General features: G+C 44.4%; 1 protein-coding gene across 1 annotated transcript in view; it reads right to left on the bottom strand.

Moving 5' to 3' along the window:
* The window catches only part of LOC144262483 (interferon-induced very large GTPase 1-like), a 33,032-nt gene extending 31,055 nt beyond the window's left edge, over nucleotides 1–1,977 (bottom strand). The window contains exon 1 of the mRNA XM_077812299.1: nucleotides 1,933–1,977. The gene's annotated coding sequence lies outside the window, so the exon portion shown is untranslated. The remainder of the gene's footprint in view (nucleotides 1–1,932) is intronic.
* Nucleotides 1,978–20,719: the final 18,742 nt, after the last annotated feature.

Here is a 20,719-nt window from a genome sequence, read left to right on the forward strand (position 1 = left end):
CAGAAAACACAGGTCCATGGTATTGTGGGTTATTTTGCCCACTGGCGCCAGCTTGCTTGTAGAATGTCTGAAAAACAAAAGAAACCATTTCCACCCCCCTGGTGGGGACAGACTATTGCTTAATAATAATACCACTTTCTTTTACAAATTTCCTTGCTAATTGCAGGAAAAACAGAAGAATTACCTCCAGGCTGTCCTTATTTTGTTCTATAGTCAGGCTAGTGAATTACACCACTCACTGGTCATTTACAAAATTCATGAGGTGGTGTACCTCACTTTCCCCTCTTGTACAACAGACCATGTTTGCAATAGTTTCTCTGCTGTACCAAGCTTTAAGTTTATTCTCAGGTAATAGCTGAGACACAGCTTCAGATTTTAGCACTGTACACACACACAAAATTCTTTTTTGCCTAACATCCCTTGCACTGTGATTACTCTTTTTTACACAACTGTACCCTGATTACACTTCCATCTTGTACAACGAGACACAACCAGGAGCAGCCAAGTTAAGTTCCAATAGAAACCCCTTACATCCTTTAGTGATTTTGATTACATTACCCAAGTCAAATAATTTTGATCAGATTCTCTCTCCTCCTGCTGCCTGCAGTAGTCCCTTATAGACCATTTCTGTGGGAAAAGGGCCCATTTTCCCTCAGAATAGCTGTAAAGGCTTCTGGGGACAGAAGCATAGTGGTGGGAGTAGCCACTCTACCTGACCCCCTTGGATAATTTAAGTACCAAGCTTCCATCCAATGTGACTGCACAGAGTTGCACATACAGTTACATTTATATAACTGGGTTTGATCATTAAACAAAAACTTCCTTCTTGTAACACCACAACTGTTACCTTTTATCATTTCCACAACTCCCAAAGGTTTACTTTCCTGCAAACCCTGTAGTATCAATTTTTGCAAAAGCTATTTGTAACTTTTCACTCACTTCTTTAAATCACTTACTCCTACATTTAGTTCTTTAAGGGAGTGTAATTTGTCTGTAAGAGCTTAGCCACCAAGTACAATTATTGCCACACAGCTGCCTTAACCTGTGCTGTCTTTACCCTGAGACTGTTCAAAGAGGCAGTAAAACATTTGTCTCCATGGATGCCCATGGATCTTTTACTTCCAAAATTCCAGTGGAGTACAGCAGACCTCCCTCATACTTTGTCCAAAATAACCAAAAACATCTCACATAAGTATCCAAAGTACCCTCCATTAAAACTTCAGAAAAACAAAAGTGTGGAAAGGCAGGGGGAAAGAGATGGAAAGAAACCAATTAAGCCTGCCAGGTCAGTTTAAAGTATAGGCTACCAGCAGCAAATTAAGTAAACCGAGAAAAAGAAGAAGAAAAGGACATAGTTAGCTCTGAGCCAAGAGTAGGCTCCTTCCCCTTCTTTCTCTCCACTCCCCCAGGACCAAACCCCAGCTCTAGTCTCTAAAGGTAGTCTGTTAACTCTGCTTTTGACTTGAAACCCTGTTCTGCCAAATCATCTTTCACTACCCCTAACTAATTTACAACCCTTCAGCAGCCCTTGCTGAAGCAGCACCAAACTTGAAAGATTCCTGGCAGCTTCCCATAATGCTGCCCTTACTTCAAACCTCTCACAAACGGACTGAAGTGCCTCCTTTCCCTGGAAGGCATTCAGTCCCCATGGGCAAGGACCTTCTTCCACTACCCATATACCAAGGAGGGTGGGCTCCTCAGCCACCCCCAATCCCTCTGGGTCCACTAACACTTCCTCCATCTCCTTTTTAATCTCATCCCAGGTTGACCCCAGAACCTGATATGGGCCCTGGTTCTTCCTTATCCATTTATCCAAAAAATCCTTTACCCTGGCTTGCCAGAACCCGCAACTACCATCACGAGAGTTCGCGAGACCCCCTCCAAGCAGCTGCACGGACTGTTGGGGAGAGGGACTTACAGGCTGCCACTCACCTATACGATGCGATGCATCCGAGTCACGGCACCAAGATGTTAGGGGGCTCATTCCTTCACCCACTTACTTCCCTGGTCCTTCTCGCACGAACAGAGAGCAACAATACCCAAAGTCCAAAGATACAAACAATTCAATGTTTATTGGGGTGAACTTCCAGTAAGCATGATTCCATTTTCCTTCCTTAGTGTCCCCCTTCCCAGCTCTGACACCACAGAGCCTTACCTGTGGCCTTGTTCCCATTCCCCACTCTTAGCAAAACATGATTCCCATTTCCCCACCCCCATTCCCTGTTCCCATTACCCACACCCACACCCTCCCCCTCACTTCCTGATTGACTGCAGACTATATAGTAAAACTTGAGTTCTGCTTAGCTATACCTTAATCAATCATTTTCCTGAAATTCAACTAACCAATCCTAACATATTGTAACATAATTATGTAACCAGTTATATCCCACCACCTTCATTAGTTTACACCCAGCAGACAGAAACAATCACAGAACCAGACAGAGATTATGCAGACAAACAATGGCAAAGTGGGAACTATAATGACAAAACAATACAGAAGTGAGGATTTCACATCCCAGCTATTGATAAGTGAGTTCTTGCCAGACAGGATGCTATCAAACTAAGTTTCCTTTTACATCTTCTAGGCACTTCCCTTTCTCTGGAAGTGACAGGCACTATCAGGACAGGATTGTATCCTAACAGCCCAATAGCACCTTATTTCAATGTGACTAGTTTGGGATGTGAGGAGGTGACTGGTCGCTTCCCAGCTTATGGCTGCGTCTGCTGCTTAGCCAAAGGCCTTAGACTAAGCACAGGGCCTCAGACTGTCACAGGGGGAGAAGGCCCTTACACCGGCAGACAGTGATTTTGATTCTTTCTTTTATACCTCTAGAACTAGCCAAGTGAGAAGAATACACCTACATTCTTAGAGTCTAGGCCTTTACAGACAGGCCTGAATATCTATATCCTAACATCTATCTGTATTTGACTTTGTGTGTGTGTGCCTACCACCCCCACACCCTGCCCCAGCCATGCTGAGAGCTGACAAAACTAGGCTTCAATCCCACTTCCTGGGATAGCTGCCTGGGGAGAGGAGTTCCAAATAACTGCCCCTTTCCTCCCCCCAGGTAGAAGGGGGGGGGGTGGCCTGACTCCATTGCTTGTGCCCAGGACAGTGGGTCGGAGGCTCCTGAAGGGGAGTGGGGCTCTCCCGTGAGTCACCAGAGTAGGCGTCCTGTCCTAGAGGTGAGCATTTCTTAGAAGAGCCTTGTGCTTTCTCCTGGCCCAGGAATAACCAGCTCTGGAGTATTCTGTCCCTGAATCTGTGATCTGCAGGAAAGTGGGGTTTGCTGCCTGCTTGAATGGCAAACCAGCAAAAACCATGGCCAATGGGAGCTGCGTGGGGGCAGTGCCTCCGGGCGAGAGCAGCGCGCGGAGCCCCGTGGCCCTTCCCAGCTCTGACGCCGCAGAGCCTTACTGCGTCCCTGTTCCCTATTCCCTATTCCCGTTCACCCCCTTAGCAAACATGATTCCGACTTCCCTTCTCCCCACTTCCTGTTTGACCCCAGTAATATTCTCAGCTATTCCTTAACCAATCATTTTACTGAAATTTAACATATTTAACGAACCAATCCTAACATATTGTAATAATTGTTATACCTCTATAACAAGCTAAGTGATAAAAATACACCTAAGTTCTTAAAGTATAGACCTTTACAGACAGGCCTGAATATCTATAGCCTAACAATACAGCAAAGTTTCAGTTTCAGTTTTGCTAGCTTGCCAATAACTTCCCCTGGTTTCTTGTAAATCACAGTGTTTTTAGAAAGGGTGAAAAATGTAATCTGTTGGCAAAGCAAAGTTCTGACGGGAGTGTCAGGTCAGGCATGTAAATACTAGGCAAAGGGAGACCTGGCAGGGTCTGGGACAGATTCTTAGCAGGACTTTCCTGTTTAAAATTGAATGGGAAAAAGGTTGTAACTTAACATCACAGAAACACTTATGTTTCATAACATGTTCTAATAGTGAGAGCCTATTGAGCAGCTCGGTAAATATTCTGTTTCTCCTTGACTCTAAGCATGGAACAGCCTCCTTATCCTGGACTACCAAGCCGCTCCCTGTTTTCATTTAAATCCTGCATCGGGACCCACATCTACCAGGGTGCTCAGAATACGTGGCGCAGTAATATCTGCTAGCCTCTTCATTTTTTTTAATATTAAAAACGAGCAACAACTTAAATGACCCATTCAGACATGCACGTGCCAAAGTGGGATCGCATGGCTGTAACATGTGTCCTTCCTCACCCCAGCCTCTCCCTGCTGTTCATCACCCTCACTGGTGGTGTCTTCTCGAAATCCTGTCCTCCCTTGGTTTTGTGAGTCTGTCCTCTCTTGGTTCTCCTCCTACCTTTGGAATTACTTCTTCAGTTTGTCCTTTGGAGAAACAGCCTTATTCCACCCACCCCAGCCAGCTTTCTGCAGGGGTTCCACAGAACTCTGTCTTAGGTCCCCTTCTCTTCTCTCTCCACGCACTATCTCTGGGTAATCTCCTCTGCAAACACAAATTCCACTACTATCTCCATGCTTATGACTCACAGATCTACCTCCCAACTCCAGAGCGGTCTCCTTCCATCCAAACAAAATTTTGGCCTGTCCCTCAGGCATCTTGTGATGTCTAGCCATCAGCTGAATCTCAATATGGCTAAAACAGAGCTCTTTCTTGTGACAACAGGAGACTGCTTTGCATTTGGTTCTTCTCGTGGTGTGGCATTTTGAGAGTCTGTTCCAACATCCATTAGTCACGTAGGGTTGCCAGGTGTCTGTTTTTTTACCAGAACGTCCAGTCGAAAAGGGACTTTGGTGGCTCTGGTCAGTACCACCAACCAGGCCATTAGAAGTCTGGTCGGCAGTGCTGCGGGTCTAAGGCAGCAGGCTAGTCCCTACCTGTCCTGGCACCAGGCTTTGCCCCGGAAGTAGCTGCCAGGTCGAGCTCTTAGGCGAGAGGGTCATGGGGGTCCACGCGCTGACCCTGCCCTGAGCCCCAGCTCCGCACTCCCATTGACTGGGAACCATGGATAATGGGAGCTGGGGGGGCGGTGCCTGTGGGTGCGAGCAGCGTACGGAGCCCCATGGCCCCCACACCATGCCTAGGAGCTGGACCTGGAAGCTGCTTCCGGGTTGCAGCGCGGAGCCAGGACATGCAGGGAGTCTGCCTTAGCCCCACTGTGCCGCTGACCAGGAGCCACCCGAGGTAAGCCTGCGCCCCAACCCCGAGCCCCAACCCCCTGCCACAGCCCTGAGCCCCCCCAAAAGCAGAGCCCCCTCCTGTACCCCAAACCGCTCATCCCCGCTTATCACCCATGTCACTGAACACATGGCAAAGAAATCTTAAAGGAGAGAGGAGCAAAGAGGGTTTTAAAATTTTAGAAAAAATCAGGTTATTTTGAAATAAATGAAAGAAAAGCAAAAGGGTTATTAAATAAAACGGGTAAAAATAAAGGTAGGTGAATGAAGAAAGAGGAAAATTCAAGATTCTTTTGTTAGGCTGAGAGAGAGAAATTAAAGAAAAGGAAAATTAATGAAAATAAAGATGTCTTTGTTAGGTAAGTTTAGTGAGCACATGGTAGAGAGATTTTAAAGGAGAGAAAAGAGAAAAGAGAGGGAGCACATGGTAGAGACAGGAACAAGGAGGGTTTTAAAATTTTAGAAAAAAATAAGGGTTCTTTTGAAATAAAGTTTGAAAAATAAGCAGCAAGAGAGCCTGTGTCACTGAACACACAGTCGTGAAAGGAGCAATGAGGATTTTAAAAAGTTTATTTAGACAAAAAGAAGGGTTAATTTGAAATAAAAATAGAGAGAAATTAAAGAAAGAGGATTTTAAAGAAATTAAAAAATAGAAATAAGATTGTTTCAAAGGTTTATTAAAGAAACGAGTACAAAATAAAGAATCTTTTGTTAGTCTGGGGGAGAAATTAAAAAGGGTTATTTTGAAATAAATTAAATAAAAGCAAAAGAGTTATTAAATAAAAGAGGAAATATAAAGGTAGGTTAATAAATAAAGAGAGGAAAATTAAAGCATAGAAAGAGAAATTAAAAAGGGTTATTTTTGAATTAAAGATTTCTTTGTTAGGTTGACAGAAACTTTAATAAGCACATGACAAAGAGAGGAGAAAAGACAGCATATGGCAGAGAAAGCGAGAGAGAGGAGCAGATTACCGAGCAGCTGCCTGCAGTGAAATGCTACCAATTCCAGGGGCTGTGAGCCCTGGGGGCACGCCAGCACCCCCCGCCCATAGCTGTCCCCCACCCCTGCTCATCAGCTGCCGCCGCCACCCAACAGCTGACAAGGGGCAGCACCACTGCCAAACAGCTTTTGGTGGCTTGGGGAGGGGTTTGGGGGGTGTGGAGAGCAGCAGCTAGGCAGGGGCCTCAGGGAGAGGGCGGGGTGGGGCGTCGGGGCAAAGTGTGGGTTGAGCACCTCTGGGGAAAAGGAAGAGCCGGGGCCTGTACGCGCCGGACCAATCAAAAGCTCTTCTACAGCTACATCCTAGAATGTGTCGTCCTGTACCAGTCATACCATACCAAGAGTTTAAAACAAGAGCTCCCTCCCTTCTAACTGTCTGAAGATGTAAGAGGAACACTGACCCTGAAGAAACAATCCCTTTTCTTAATTCTTTTGCTAAGAGTGAAAAAACAGCACTGGTCATTTTTGAATGAGCTGTAACATAACAAGTCCTTTTGAAAGGTTGTTTTGTAGGCAGTGGGAGCTATTCGGGGCAGCAAGGTTTTTGTTTTGTTTTTTAATGCTGGTGAAAGAGTTAATGCTTTTTTTAAACCAGAGATAAGGAGTCTGTTTTTCCCCACCACACCCACTTTTTTCTTTCCTAACTTTGTAAACGCTGTTAAAGTTTTAACAAATGCCCCAATCTTTAAAGTTTTGCCTAAAGGTTTTAGTATTTATACATAACATGAACACCACTGAATGTATATCCCCTCATTTACAATAAAAGTTATGTCAAACTGATGTAAGCAGAGTCAGGATGAGCTCCACCCTGACATTTGATGGTGAGGTGTGGCAAGTTGTGGAAAAGAACTTCAGGGGCCGATCTTATTTGCATAGGCACACCCACCCCTCCTAGCATGAGCCCATAGCTGCCCAAATGGTCACTTTGGCTGCTGTGGGATCCCCAGTGTCTCTGTTATTGGGGCAGGAAGAATAAATTGTTATTACCCTGATTATGGAAATCAAGGACAGTGGAACTGTACTTGGCCTTTTGTTATGATGGAGGGACTCGCCATCAACTTAGTAGCACTCGCTAGGCAAGGGTCATGGGTTCCAAAACTCTGTGAATTGAGAGAGGCTGGGGATAGGTATTAATACTTGGTGGTATAGGCTGGTAAGGGTTTTGCATGCTAATTGCACTTCCTTCTCTCTCCACTGTGGAATATCAGAGCTAATTTTGATTCTATTAGGAGTCTAGTTACAGGCTGCTGAGCTGAATTCACTTTGGGCTAATGGTGCACCAGCACTGAGGCTCCCCTACTACAAGCTGAAATCACAAAAGAGCTAAACTTACTAAGAGCTGAAATCACTGAGTGTTGTGTTAAGCAGCGGGGGAGCCTGAAGATATATGGTGAAGCAGTTTGCGGGACAGCAAGCGGAGCGGCTGGTGGAGCAGAGTAGTTTGCGGGATGGCGAGCGGAGTGGCTTGTGGAGCAGAGCAGTTTGTGGGACGGTGAGCACAGCGGCTGGTAGAGCACAGCAGTTGGATGCCTAGAGCAGCCCATGGAGTTACTGGCAGAGCGGAGCCCCATGGAGAGGTGGGGCCATCAGCTTTGGACCACGTAAGGTGCCTCTTAACCCCGCCTTCCCCCCCCAATCTCCACCCAGGTGGGGAGGTAAAACTCTGCAGATAAACTTTTGAATTCTGAGGCTGCCCTGACCAGGGACAGAGACTTTTGGGTCGTTGGACTTTTGGGACTTTGGGTGATTTTGGGTTGCGGAACTCAAGAATCAAAGGGAAAGGACATGCCCCAATTTGCTTGGGGTGGGATTTTGCTCATGGGTTGTGTTATGAATCCTGTTGGTGATGTTTCTCCAACATAATGCCACATGGTTTCTCTCTGTTATTAAAAGGCTTTTGCTACACTCAGACTATGTGCTTGCGAGAGGGGAAGTATTGCCTCTTGGAGGTGCCCAGCGGGGGTGGTATATATTTGTCCCAGGTCACTGGGTGGGGGCTCGAGCCGGTTTTGCGTCGTGTTATTGGAATGGAACCCCTAGATCCTGAACCCGGCCCTTGTTGCTGCCAACTCTGGCAGGCAGAAGGGTTACACTTACTTATTTTGTTTACTGGAAATTGAATTTAGCTGTCCTTTTAATGTAAGCTTTGTAAAGGGAAGAATGTCATATCCCCAGCATTTAAAATAAAAGTTTAAAAGGACTGAAAACTGCATGATAGGAATAAAGCTTTATTAGCAGGTTTTGTACTGGCTGACACGAAGAAAGCAGCTTCTACAAAAAAAAAGAGAGAGAGGCTACTTGTTTAAATTTAAAAGGAAAACCTTATATTTTACAGCAAGAGTCCCCCAACCCCTGCTGTCTGAAGATGTAAAATAAACATTGACCCTAAAGAAACAAACCCTTTTCTTAATTATTTTGCTAACATTGAACTAAAGATGCATCTTTTAACAAAGGATGTTCTACCCTCATAAAAAATGCACCAGCTTTCTTTTTAAAGTTTTGCCTAAAGGCATTAGATTTATACAAAACACACACAAAAGAAAAACTAGCTAATGTAAAAGAGTTAGCACTTTTTTTTTTTCCACCAGAGATAAGGAGGCTGGTTTCCTTCACCACACACACTCTTTTCTTTCCTAATTTTTTTTAAATCTAAACCAAGGACAAACAAACTTTTAAAACATTAATTAAAGGGAAGAGGCATGTAGATTTCTTTATTTAATTTTGTATCAGGAGTGAAATTACATTGAAAGACACTTGTGTAAGTTATATTAAACTTCCTTATTTTGTTTACCGGAAATTGACTTTAGCTGTAAGCTTTGTAAAGGGAGAATGTCATAGAATTGTAAGCAGAGACAGGGTGGGCTCCACCCTGACATCTGGTGGTGAGGTGTGGCAAGTTGTGGAAAAGAACTTCAGGGGCTGATCTCATTTGCATAGGCACACCCACCCCGCCTAGAATGAGGCCATAACTGCCCAAATGGTCACTTTGGCTGCTGTGGGATCCCCAGTGTCTCTGTTATTGGGGCGGGAAGAATAAATTGTTAGTACCCTGATTATGGGAACTGTGCTTGGAACTGTACTTGGCCTTTTTGTTATGATGGAGGACTCACCATCAACTGAGTAGCACTCGCTAGGCAAGGGACATGGGTTCCAAAACTCTGTGAATTGAGAGAGACTTGAGACAGGTATTAGTGCCTGGTGGTGTAGGCCCCTTTGTGAGGGCCTGAAGCACCAATTGCACCTCTGTCTCTCTCCACTGTGGAATGTCAGAGCTAATTTTGGGTCTATTAAGAGTTTTGTTACAGGTACTGTGCTGAATTCACTTCAGCCTTATGGTGCACCAGCACTAAGGCTCCCACTACTATGAGCTGAAATCACTGAGCACTGTGTCAAGTAGTGGGGAGCCGGAAGATCTAGTGTGCAGCGGAGCTGTTCGTGAGACGGCGAGCTGAGCGGAGCCGGTCGTGAGACAGCGGTGTGTTCGTGAGACGGCGAGCTGAGCGGAGCCGGTCGTGAGACAGCGGTGTGTTCGTGAGACGGCGAGCTGAGCGGAGCCGGTCGTGAGACAGCGGTGTGTTTGTGAGATGGCGAGCGGAGCTGGTCGTGAGTCAGCGGTGTGTTCGTGAGACGGCGGTGTGTTCGTGAGACGGCGAGCTGAGCGGAGCCGGTCGTGAGACGGCGAGCTGTGCAGAGCGGAGCCGGTCGTGGTGGAGCGGAGCAGAGCCCTGTGGGGCAGTCAGCTTCAGGACACGTAAGGTGCCCCTTACCTCTTTCCCCCCCCCCGCCCCCAGGCACATTCCGGCCAGACTGGGGAGTAACACTCTGCAGATGAACTTTTGAACTCCGGGGCTGGACTTTTTTGGACTTTGGGTGATTTGTGGATTGCTGGACTCAAGAGACGTTTGGGTTCTGGGACTCAAGGGCCTAAGGGAAAGGATGTGGCCCAATTTTTCTGGGGTGGGTCGGTGTTCATGGTTTGGTTAATGAACACTAGTTGTGGTGTTTCCCCAATTTAATGCTGATGTTGTTTACCTCATGTTATTAAAGATTCTCTACTACACCGAGACGCCGTGCTTGCGAGAGGGGAAGTATTGCCTCCTTGAGGCGCCCAGGGGGTGTGTAAGATTTTCCCAGGTCACTGGGTGGGGGCTCGAGCCAGTTTTGCATTTGCTTTAATGAGAGGGAACCCCTGTGTACTGAACCCGGCCCTTGCTGCTATCAACTTGGCCTGGCAGAAGGGTTACAGAATCATAGAATATCAGAGTTGGAAGGGACCTCAGGAGGTCATCTAGTCCAACCCCCTGCTCAAAGCAGGACTGAACCCCGACTAAATCATCCCAGCCAGGGCTTTGTCAAACCTGACCTTAAAAACTTCTAGGGAAGGAGATTCCACCACCTCCCTAGGTAACGCATTCCAGTGTTTCACCACCCTCCTAGTGAAAAAGTTTTTCCTAATATCCAACCTAAATCCCCCCCACTGCAACTTGAGACCATTACTCCTTGCTCTGTCATCTGCTACTACTGAGAACAATCTAGAGCCATCGTCTTTGGAACCCCCTTTCAGGTAGTTGAAAGCAGCTATCAAATCCCCCCTCATTCTTCTCTTCTGCAGACTAAACAATCCCAGTTCCCTCAGCCTCTCCTCATAAGTCATGTGTTCCAGTCCCCTAATCATTTTTGTTGCCCTCCGCTGGACACTTTCCAATTTTTCCACATCCTTCTTGTAGTGTGGGGCCCAAAACTGGACACAGTACTCCAGATGAGGCCTCACCAATGTCGAATAGAGGGGAATGATCACGTCCCTCGACCTGCTGGCAATGCCCCTACTTATACATCCCAAAATGCCATTGGTCTTCTTGGCAACAAGGGCACACTGTTGACTCATATCCAACTTCTCATCCACTGTAACCCCTAGGTCCTTTTCTGCAGAACTGCTGCCGAGCCATTCGGTCCCTAGTCTGTAGCGGTGCATGTCATATCCCCAGCATTCAGAATAAATGTTTAAAAGGCTTGAATAACTGCATGATCGGAATAAAGCTTTATTAGCAGGTTGTTATGCTGGACGGCACTAAGAAAGCAGCTTATACCAAAAAAAAAGGCTACTTTTTTAAAATTTAAAAGGAAAACCATATATTTTACAAGAGCTCTCCCCCCCCATTGTCTGAAGATGTCAGATAAACACCCTATCCTTTTAAAAACAGTGTTTTACAGTACCAAAACAACAATTGAGTATACTATGAAAACTGTCAATTGAGGGGAGTTTACATACGTGTTTCAGTAAATCACTTAGCATGCAGTGAGGCCTATTTGAAGCAGCATGTTTTTTTAAAAGCTGTTAACATTTGCAGCGAAAGCACAGGCTTAAAATTAAATAAAGTGATTAAGAGTGATACTATCACAAATTTTTAAAATAATGGAAGCATGTTTTGACATTTGAAAAAGATGCTAACTTTACTCAAATTCCATAAGCAAACAATTATCATCTCTGCGACACAAAGATTTTAGTCCAAATGACTTACCTAATAAGATCAACCCCTGTTTACAGGAATGTAAACTGTGAAGAAATAAGTTCCTGGTGTTACGAATTACACTCGTAGGTCACGTAAAAGTTCGCTCTGAGGCTGAGGTGCATTAACCAGACAAGTAAAATGCAGAGTATTTCTCAATGAGACAAGTTTAATTACGCTTAAGTGTGGTACCCCCTCGCTAGCCGGGGGGGGGAACCCCAAAATGCCGATTTACCCTTTCTTATATACACTGACTCATCATGACCCGTCCTCGTGCCCAATCCTTTACATCTAGTCATGTTACAGATCGTTATCTTCCACTAACGGTGTGTCGCCTTCATACTCATGTTCAGATCCTGCTTAGTGCATACCACAAGCACAGGATGTATCTACAATAACATGTTTTTCTCCACCGCCTCAAAAGGTCAAATTACGACCACAACAGCCTTGTTACAAAGTTCACCTTACATACAGACTATTATGCATCAAGTATCGAATCACATGCTGAGACCCATTAACTTTTCCTTAACGCTGGGGAATAGGAATATTTACAAAACCCTCATGTAAAGAAGGGTTTTACAAAAGTCAGACAAAACATAAAGACATTATAGCTTTCTAAACAGTTAGATTTCAGAGTGGCAGCCGTGTTAGTCTGTATTCGCAAAAAGAAAAGGAGTACTTGTGGCACCTTAGAGACTAACCAATTTATCTGAGCATAAGCTTTCGTGAGCTACAGCTCACTTCATCGGATGCATTCAGTGGAAAATACAGATGTTTGTTTTCATACACACAAATCATGAAAAAATGGGTGTTTATCACTACAAAAGGTTTTCTCTCCCCCCACCCCACTCTCCTGCTGGTAATAGCTTATGTAAAGTGATCACTCTCCTTACAATGTGTATGATAATCAAGGTGGGCCATTTCCAGCACAAATCCAGGTTTTCTCCCCCCCGCCCCCCCAACAAACCCACTCTCCTGTTGATAATAGCTTATCTAAAGTGACCACTCTCCTTACAATGTGTATGATAATCAAGGTGGGCCATTTCCAGCACAAAATCCAGGGTTTAACAAGAACGTCTGAGGGGGGTGGGGGGTTAGGAAAACAAGGGGAAATAGGTTACCTTGCATAATGACTTAGGCACTCCCAGTCAAGCCTAAGTTAATTGTATCCAATTTGCAAATGAATTCCAATTCAACAGTCTCTCACTGGAGTCTGGATTTGAAGTTTTCCTGTTGTAATATCGCAACTTTCATGTCTGTAATCTCGTGACCAGAGAGATTGAAGTGTTCTCTGACTGGTTTATGAATGTTATAATTCTTGACATCTGATTTGTGTCCATTTAATCTTTTACGTAGAGACTGTCCAGTTTGACCAATGTACATGGCAGAGGGGCATTGCTGGCACATGATGGCATATATCACATTGGTGGATGTGCAGGTGAACGAGCCTCTGATAGTGTGGCTGATGTGATTAGGCCCTGTGATGGTGTCCCCTGAATAGATATGTGGGCACAGTTGGCAACGGGCTTTGTTGCAAGGATAGGTTCCTGGGTTAGTGGTTCTGTTGTGTGGTATGTGGTTGCTGGTAAGTATTCACTTCAGGTTGGGGGGCTGTCTGTAGGCAAAATTCATTTGCAAATTGGATACAATTAACTTAGGCTTGAATAGAGACTGGGAGTGGCTAAGTCATTATGCAAGGTAACCTATTTCCCCTTGTTTTCCTAACCACCCCCCCCCCCTTCCTCAGACGTTCTTGTTAAACCCTGGATTTGTGCTGGAAATGGCCCACCTTGATTATCATACACATTGTAAGGAGAGTGACCACTTTACATAAGCTATTACCAGCAGGAGAGTGGGGTGGGGGAGAGAAAATCTTCTGTAGTGATAAACACCCATTTTTTCATGATTTGTGTGTATAAAAACAAACATCTTCCGTATTTTCCACAGTATGCATCCGATGAAGTGAGCTGTAGCGCACGAAAGCTCATGCTCAAATAAATTGGTTAGTCTCTAAGGTGCCCCAAGTCCTCCTAAACAGTTAGAGGGGGTCTTTAAAATATAGTGTGTGTTTGTTTGTTTGTTTTTGACAGTTTTGCCTAAATGAATTGCCCAGAATGCGAAAAGATAACCAAACAAAAAACGCTGTACCTGAAAACTGTCAAGAAAGCTTTAAACATCCAGGGTATAGTTAAACCCCTCCTCACACGTGATGGGTTTTACAATAGAAAAGAATTAAAAAGACAAAAGCCACAGAGAACATGACATGGGGATAAGAGAGCTGTCCTGAGTTTTAGGGAAATATTGATAACTGATTGAAATCTCTTTTAGTGAAACAGTTTTGTAGGCAGCCATTCTTTGTTAGTTGTTATGCTTTAGCACGGGCAAGCGTTTGCCATTCAGAAACACTTTCTCACTTTATGAGGTATTATCTCCCCCCATCCAATGGACTATCAGAAGTAATGAAGAAGATTAACAAAACCATTGCGGGATTATATACTTGGAGATGCTATGCAGCAGTGCCTGCTAAGCAGCGATTACAGTTTTGTTTATTATTACCTTGTCTAGGGACCCTAGAATTTTTTGTTTGTTTTTATTTTATAACACTTTTATACAAACTGTAACCCTAGATGTTTTACAGCATTAAATAGTATGAACTGGTAGATGAGAGACCTGAGACATTGCTGAAATCAGAAGTGTCATGATCACTAAAGTCCTAATGCAGCGGGCCTGGGGGGAAATGAAAAAGTGCAGCTGAAGCGGAAGATGGTATGATTTCAGAGGGGTTCTGGGGCTGCTTTGCAATGGCCCAGATGCCCCAACAGCCTATATCCCTCATGAACAAGCACCCGGGGGCCCTTGTTAGTGGAACAGGCCATCCATATACCTCTTGTTGTTGTTGATAACCCGTAACCTAACTACAAGTATACTATGGGTGCAACCGTCTTCCCTTTTGACATCCACCCACTGCCATCCCGACCCCCCCTTGAGCTCCATAAAAACATGCTTCACACCATCATTTTCAACTGACATTTTATTTAAAACACGCATCTTTATTTTATTTTTAAAACACACCCTGCTTTGTTCCCAAACCACGCTCTAACTTTTAGGGTTTTTTCTCAGCAGGATTTTGTAATTTGTTGAATGAAGAAGACATTCAGCATTTCTCTGTTGGTTTGATTATTTCATCTAATGCTCTATCTTGGTCCTCTGCCTCTGTCACCTTGTCCACCAGCTCTGCCCTTGGAGCTAAATGTTCCTGGGTTAAACAGAGGCACTGTAGTGCATATCCCAACATGGTGAGGATATTTAAAACACTCTCCATACACAAATTACCACTAATTTTCTTTAATTTTACAGTTCACCTCATCTACAGACCAGTTGGCACAGTCGTGACTGCTCTGACCGGGGGCATCTATGGCGCACCCAGGGCAATCTTCAATTTGCTTCTCTCTCAGGCAGTGCTTGAAGATTCTGTGCACTGCAACTCCTACAATTGCACGCATCCCGGTTTTATGGTTATGAATTTGCACAGGCTCAATACCATATTGCTTCCTCAATGTTAGATAGCACAGGTCTGTAGAATAAGCATCCCCCTCTCTTTCGGCATCCTGTGGAGCATCTGCTTTTGGCTATACTTCATGTGAACAAAAGGAAAAGGAGGACTTTGTGGCACCTTAGAGACTAACCAATTTATTTGAGCATGAGCTGTCGTGAGCTACATGGTCAAATAAATTGGTTAGTCTCTAAGGTGCCACAAGTCCTCCTTTTCTTTTTGCAAATACAGACTAACACGGCTGCTACTCTGAAACCGTTCATGTGAACACTGTCCAACTTCTTTTCAATCTTGACAGTGAGGGGCCATGTTCCAGTCCCATCTGTCAAAATACTGGCCACCGAAGTGTTATTTATCCTCAGCTTCATCTCTCTACTTACCAAGGTAAGCTTGATATTGCTTCCAAAATGTGTTATAAATTATGATAACTGTTTTATTTGTGCTGACCTGTATGTAATATGTTATGGATAAGCGATGGAGAACATTATTTTTGTTATATGGAGGTACAAGATAAAAATTCTCTGAAAACTCCCAAAGATCTAATTTCACCTTATTATCAGGCGCAAGGCCATTTTGACATCTACATGTACATAGCGTGCGGGAGCTGCATTGTTATGGCAGCAAGAGACTTCTACTGCGTCCCCAATAGCAGTAGCCGATGTGACAGGTGCATTAAAAAGAGCCACTAGCATAAGAGCCGACCGGATGTACACTTTCAAAAGCTACCTGAGGCGTCGACATGGATCTATACTGACCTGGATTTAACACCTGTTCTGAGACTATAAAGGTTCCAAACTCCCAGATATGTGTGAGCCTAAAATAAAATCAGATCTTCCGTCCCAATCAATTGTGAGAGTGTTAACAGTAAGTGTGACCTTGTACATGCCAAGTGGAAACTAAAGCAGTAAAGGTTAAACTCCACACCCCTTCCTGTACCTACATAGGTAATATGACTTGTTACAATAAAAACAAAGATACCTGTGAGTCAGGAAATGTTAACTCATTTTGTTCAAATGACAATAGCAGATGTCTTGTTTTTTGCTACAGTACCACCAAGGTGAATGTTAGTCCAGAGGACTCAGGCATTTTGGAAAATAAGAGGCCTATTTGGGGCTCATAGAAGGCAATCTGTCAAAGCCTCTTTTAGGTTATGTGGGCCCGGTAGTTGTAAAAGAAAATGCAGAACGTATGGTGTTAGTAGGGCCTACATACTCACTGAAGCGAGTTTCCCTGTCACTGCAGTTAAACATCAGTAAAACAGAAAGTAGGTGCATGCCCTTCATAGGACCTCTGTTAGAAGGATGGCAAGCGTGGATTAAATCCATCCTCGCTGAGGGTGCAAAGGCCAAAAGAGATCTAACTGCATCCATACTTGGAGTGCTGGTAGAGGTCTAGGTGTTTTAAACACCATTGATATGGATATATTGCCAGAAAAGTTAAGTGGCATGGGACATGATGTGTCCACGCTAAAGTCAGCCTTTAACGGACTCATTTAAGCAATTTAGCAATCTAGAGTATGAAATTGTAAAAACCTATAACCGTCTCTTAGTGGGTCGTAACTGAGAATGCCAAATTCAGGACAAATTGCTGAGAAATAGGGCAAACAACACAAAGCTGGTGGCTATTCTTTTATAAGATATACCTGTGACGGGTTGGGTCACAGAGACCCCCTTAGGAACGGCCACCTGATGTGCTGTGGCTATTTCTGAGCCCATTTTTCCTGCCAGCTTGGGACTTCAGAACCTGCCTGGTTGAGCCAGACATGCTAGCCTGCTGCAAACACAGACCCAGGTCTGAACCACGTCCCCCAAAAGCTGCAGACTTAACTGAAAACAGCTTAGAAAGTGTTCCTGTCTCCAACACCCAGATACCCAGTTCCCAATGGGATCCAAACCCCAAATAAATCCGTTTTACTCTGTATAAAGCTTATACAGGGTAAACTCATAAATTGTTCGCCCTCTATAACACTGATAGAGAGAGATGCACAGCTGTTTGCTCCCCCAGGTATTAATTATGTGCTCTAGGTCAATTAATAAGCATAACGTGATTTTATTAAATATAAAAAGTAGGATTTAAGTGGTTCCAAGTAATAACAGACAGAATGAAGTAAGTTACCAAGCAAAATAAAATAAAACACGCAAGTCTAAGCCTAATACAGTAGGAAACTAAATGCTGGTAAATCTCACCTTCAGAGATGTTCCAATAAGTTTCTTTTACAGACTAGACTTCCTCCTAGTCTGGGTCGAGCAATCACTCTCACCCATGCAATTACTGTCCTTTGTTCCAGTTTCTTTCAGGCATTTCTTTGGGGTGGAGAGACTACCTTCTGAGACAGCTAAAGACAAAATGGAGGGGTTTCCAGGGCCTTTTATATTCTTTCTCTTGTGCAACATCACAGCCACAAGACGTGGTCTCTAGCCACCTGGGCAAGTCACATGTCTATGAATGATTCAGCTTTTTGCAGGCCAATGCCATTGTTTACATGTTAGTTTGAATGTTCCCAGGAAAGCTCAGATGTGGATTGGCGTCTCCCAAAGTCCATTGTTATTTAAGTACTCCCAATTACTTGAATAACCCCTTCACACTATGTTGACCAAATCTGTCTCATGTGCTTCCTACAGCAAACACTTTAAATATAAGCACAGAGCCAATGCTCATAACTTCAGATATAAAAATGATACATGCATACAAATAAGATGAATATATTCAGTAGATCATAACTTTGCAAAGATATGTTACATGGCATATCTAGCATAAAACATATTCCACTTATATCATATTTACACTCATAAGCATATTTCTATAAAGCATTATGGGGTGCAACGTCACAATACCAAACCAGCCACAAAAGTAAACTCCTGTTTCACCAGACTGAATAACAAGAAAACATAAAGGCAGTTTCCTCAGGCATTCCAGTTCTTATATCACGACCAAAAACACTGGATTCAGAGAGGAGTCATTCTTTACAACTGGTCTCATCAAATAATAGGTTCTTCTAATCCCAAAGGACCAGCCACATGCCCAGGTCAATATATAACTTAGATCTTACCCAAAAATCACACTGGTGCCAATCCTTTAGTATCTAAAATCTAAAGGTTTATTCATAAAAAGAGAAAAAGAAAGGTGAGACTTAAAATTGGTTAAAGGAAGCAAGTACATCCAGTAATGGCAAAGTTCTAGGTTTCGGCTTGTAGCAGTGATGGAATAAACTGATGTCTTAAGTAAAGTCTCTGGAGTACAACCACAGCTTGGATGGGTTCTTCAGTCCATTGTTCAGAGCTTCAGTTTGTAGCAAAATTCCTCCAGAGGTAAGAAGCAGGATTGAAGACAAAGTGGAGGTGTTTCCAGGGCCTTTTATAGCTTTTGCCATGTGAAGGGCATCCCATTGTTCTTACTGTGGAAAATTACGGCAACAAGATGGAGTTTGGAGTCACATGGACGAGTCTCATGTTCATGCCCAATTTCCGTCAGTCATTGCAGGAAACCATTACCTACACTCCAGATAACACGTTTACACGACCGTCCACTCAGTGTAGATGGGCGTCTCCCATGCTCCATTGTCAACCAAGTATTTCTTGATGAGCCTTTTAATTCACACAGTCCCTGCAAGATGTGCTGGATGTTACCTTAGAATCATAGAATATCAGGGTTGGAAGGGACCTCAGGAGGTCATCTAGTCCAACCCCCTGCTCAAAGTAGGACTAATCCCAACTAAATCATCCCAGTCAGGGCTTTGTCAAGCCTGACCTTAAAAACCTCTAAGGAAGGAGATTCCACCACCTCCCTAGGTAACCCATTCCAGTGCTTCACCACCCTCCTAGTGAAAAAGTTTTTCCTAATATCCAACCTAAACCTCCCACACTGCAACTTGAGACCATTACTCCTTGTTCTGTCATCAGCTACCACTGAGAACAGCCGAGCTCCATCCTCTTTGGAAGCCTCTTTCAGGTAGTTGAAAGCAGCTATCAAATCCCCCCTCATTCTTCTCTTCCGCAGACTAAATAATCCCAGTTCCCTCAGCCTCTCCTCATAAGTCATGTGCTCTAGCCCCCTAATCATTTTTGTTGCCCTCCACTGGACTCTTTCCAATTTTTCCACATCCTTCTTGTAGTGTGGGGCCCAAAACTGGACACAGTACTCCAGATGAGGCCTCACCAATGCCAAATAGAGGGGAATGATCACGTCCCTTGATTTGCTGGCAATGCTCCTACTTATACAGCCCAAAATGCTGTTAGCCTTCTTGGCAACAAGGGCACACTGTTGACTCATATCCAGCTTCTCGTCCACTGTAACCCCTAGGTCCTTTTCTGTAGAACTGCTGCCTAGCCATTTGGTCCCTAGTCTGTAGCAGTGTATGAGATTCTTTCATCCTAAGTGCAGGACTCTGCACTTGTCCTTGTTGAACCTCATCAGATTTCTTTTGGCCCAATCCTCTAATTTGTCTAGGTCCCTCTGTATCCTATCCCTACCCTCCAGCGTATCTACCACTCCTCCCAGTTTAGTGTCATCTGCAAACTTGCTGAGGGTGCAATCCACGCCATCCTCCAGATCATGAAGATATTGAACAAAACCGGCCCCAGGACCGTCCCTTAGGGCACTCCACTTGATACCGGCTGCCAGCTAGACATGGAGTCATTGATCACTACCCGTTGAGCCCGACGATCCACCCAGCTTTCTATCCACCTTATCGTCCATTCATCCAGCCCATACTTCTTTAACTTGCTGGCAAGAATACTGGGGGAGACCGTGTCAAAAGCTTTGCTAAAGTCAAGGATTAGCACGTCCGCTGCTTTCCCCTCATCCACAGAGCCAGTTATCTCATCATAGAAGGCAATTAGGTTAGTTAGGCATGATTTGCCTTTGGTGAATCTATGCTGACTGTTCCTGATCACTTGCCTCTCAATTTCTTCAAAATTGATTCCTTGAGGACCTGCTCCATGATTTTTCCAGGGACTGAGGTGAGGCTGACTGGCCTGTAGTTCCCAGGATCCTCCTCCTTCCCTTTTTTAAAGATGGGCACTACATTGGCCTTTTTCCAGCCATCCGGGACCTCACCCGATCGCCTCGAGTTTTCAAAGATAATGGCCAATGGCTCTGCAATCACATCCGCCAACTCCTTTAGCACCCTCGGATGCATTAGATCCGGCCCCATGGACTTGTGCTTGTCCAGCTTTTCTAAATAGTCCTTAACCTGTTCTTTTACCACAGAGGGCTGGTCACCTCCTCCCCATGCTGTGCTGCCCAGTGCAGTAGTCTGGGAGCTGACCTTGTTTGTGAAGACAGAGGCAAAAAAAGCATTGAGTACATTAGCTTTTTCCACATCCCCTGTCACTAGGTGCCTCCCTCATTCAGTAAGGGGAACACACTTTCCTTGACCACCTTCTTGTTGCTAACATACCTGTAGAAACCCTTCTTGTTACTCTTAACATCCCTTGCTAACTGCAACTCCAAGTGTGTTTTGGACTTCCTGATTACA

Source organism: Eretmochelys imbricata, chromosome 3 (assembly GCF_965152235.1).
Source record: "Eretmochelys imbricata isolate rEreImb1 chromosome 3, rEreImb1.hap1, whole genome shotgun sequence".
NCBI classification, from domain to species: domain Eukaryota; kingdom Metazoa; phylum Chordata; order Testudines; family Cheloniidae; genus Eretmochelys; species Eretmochelys imbricata.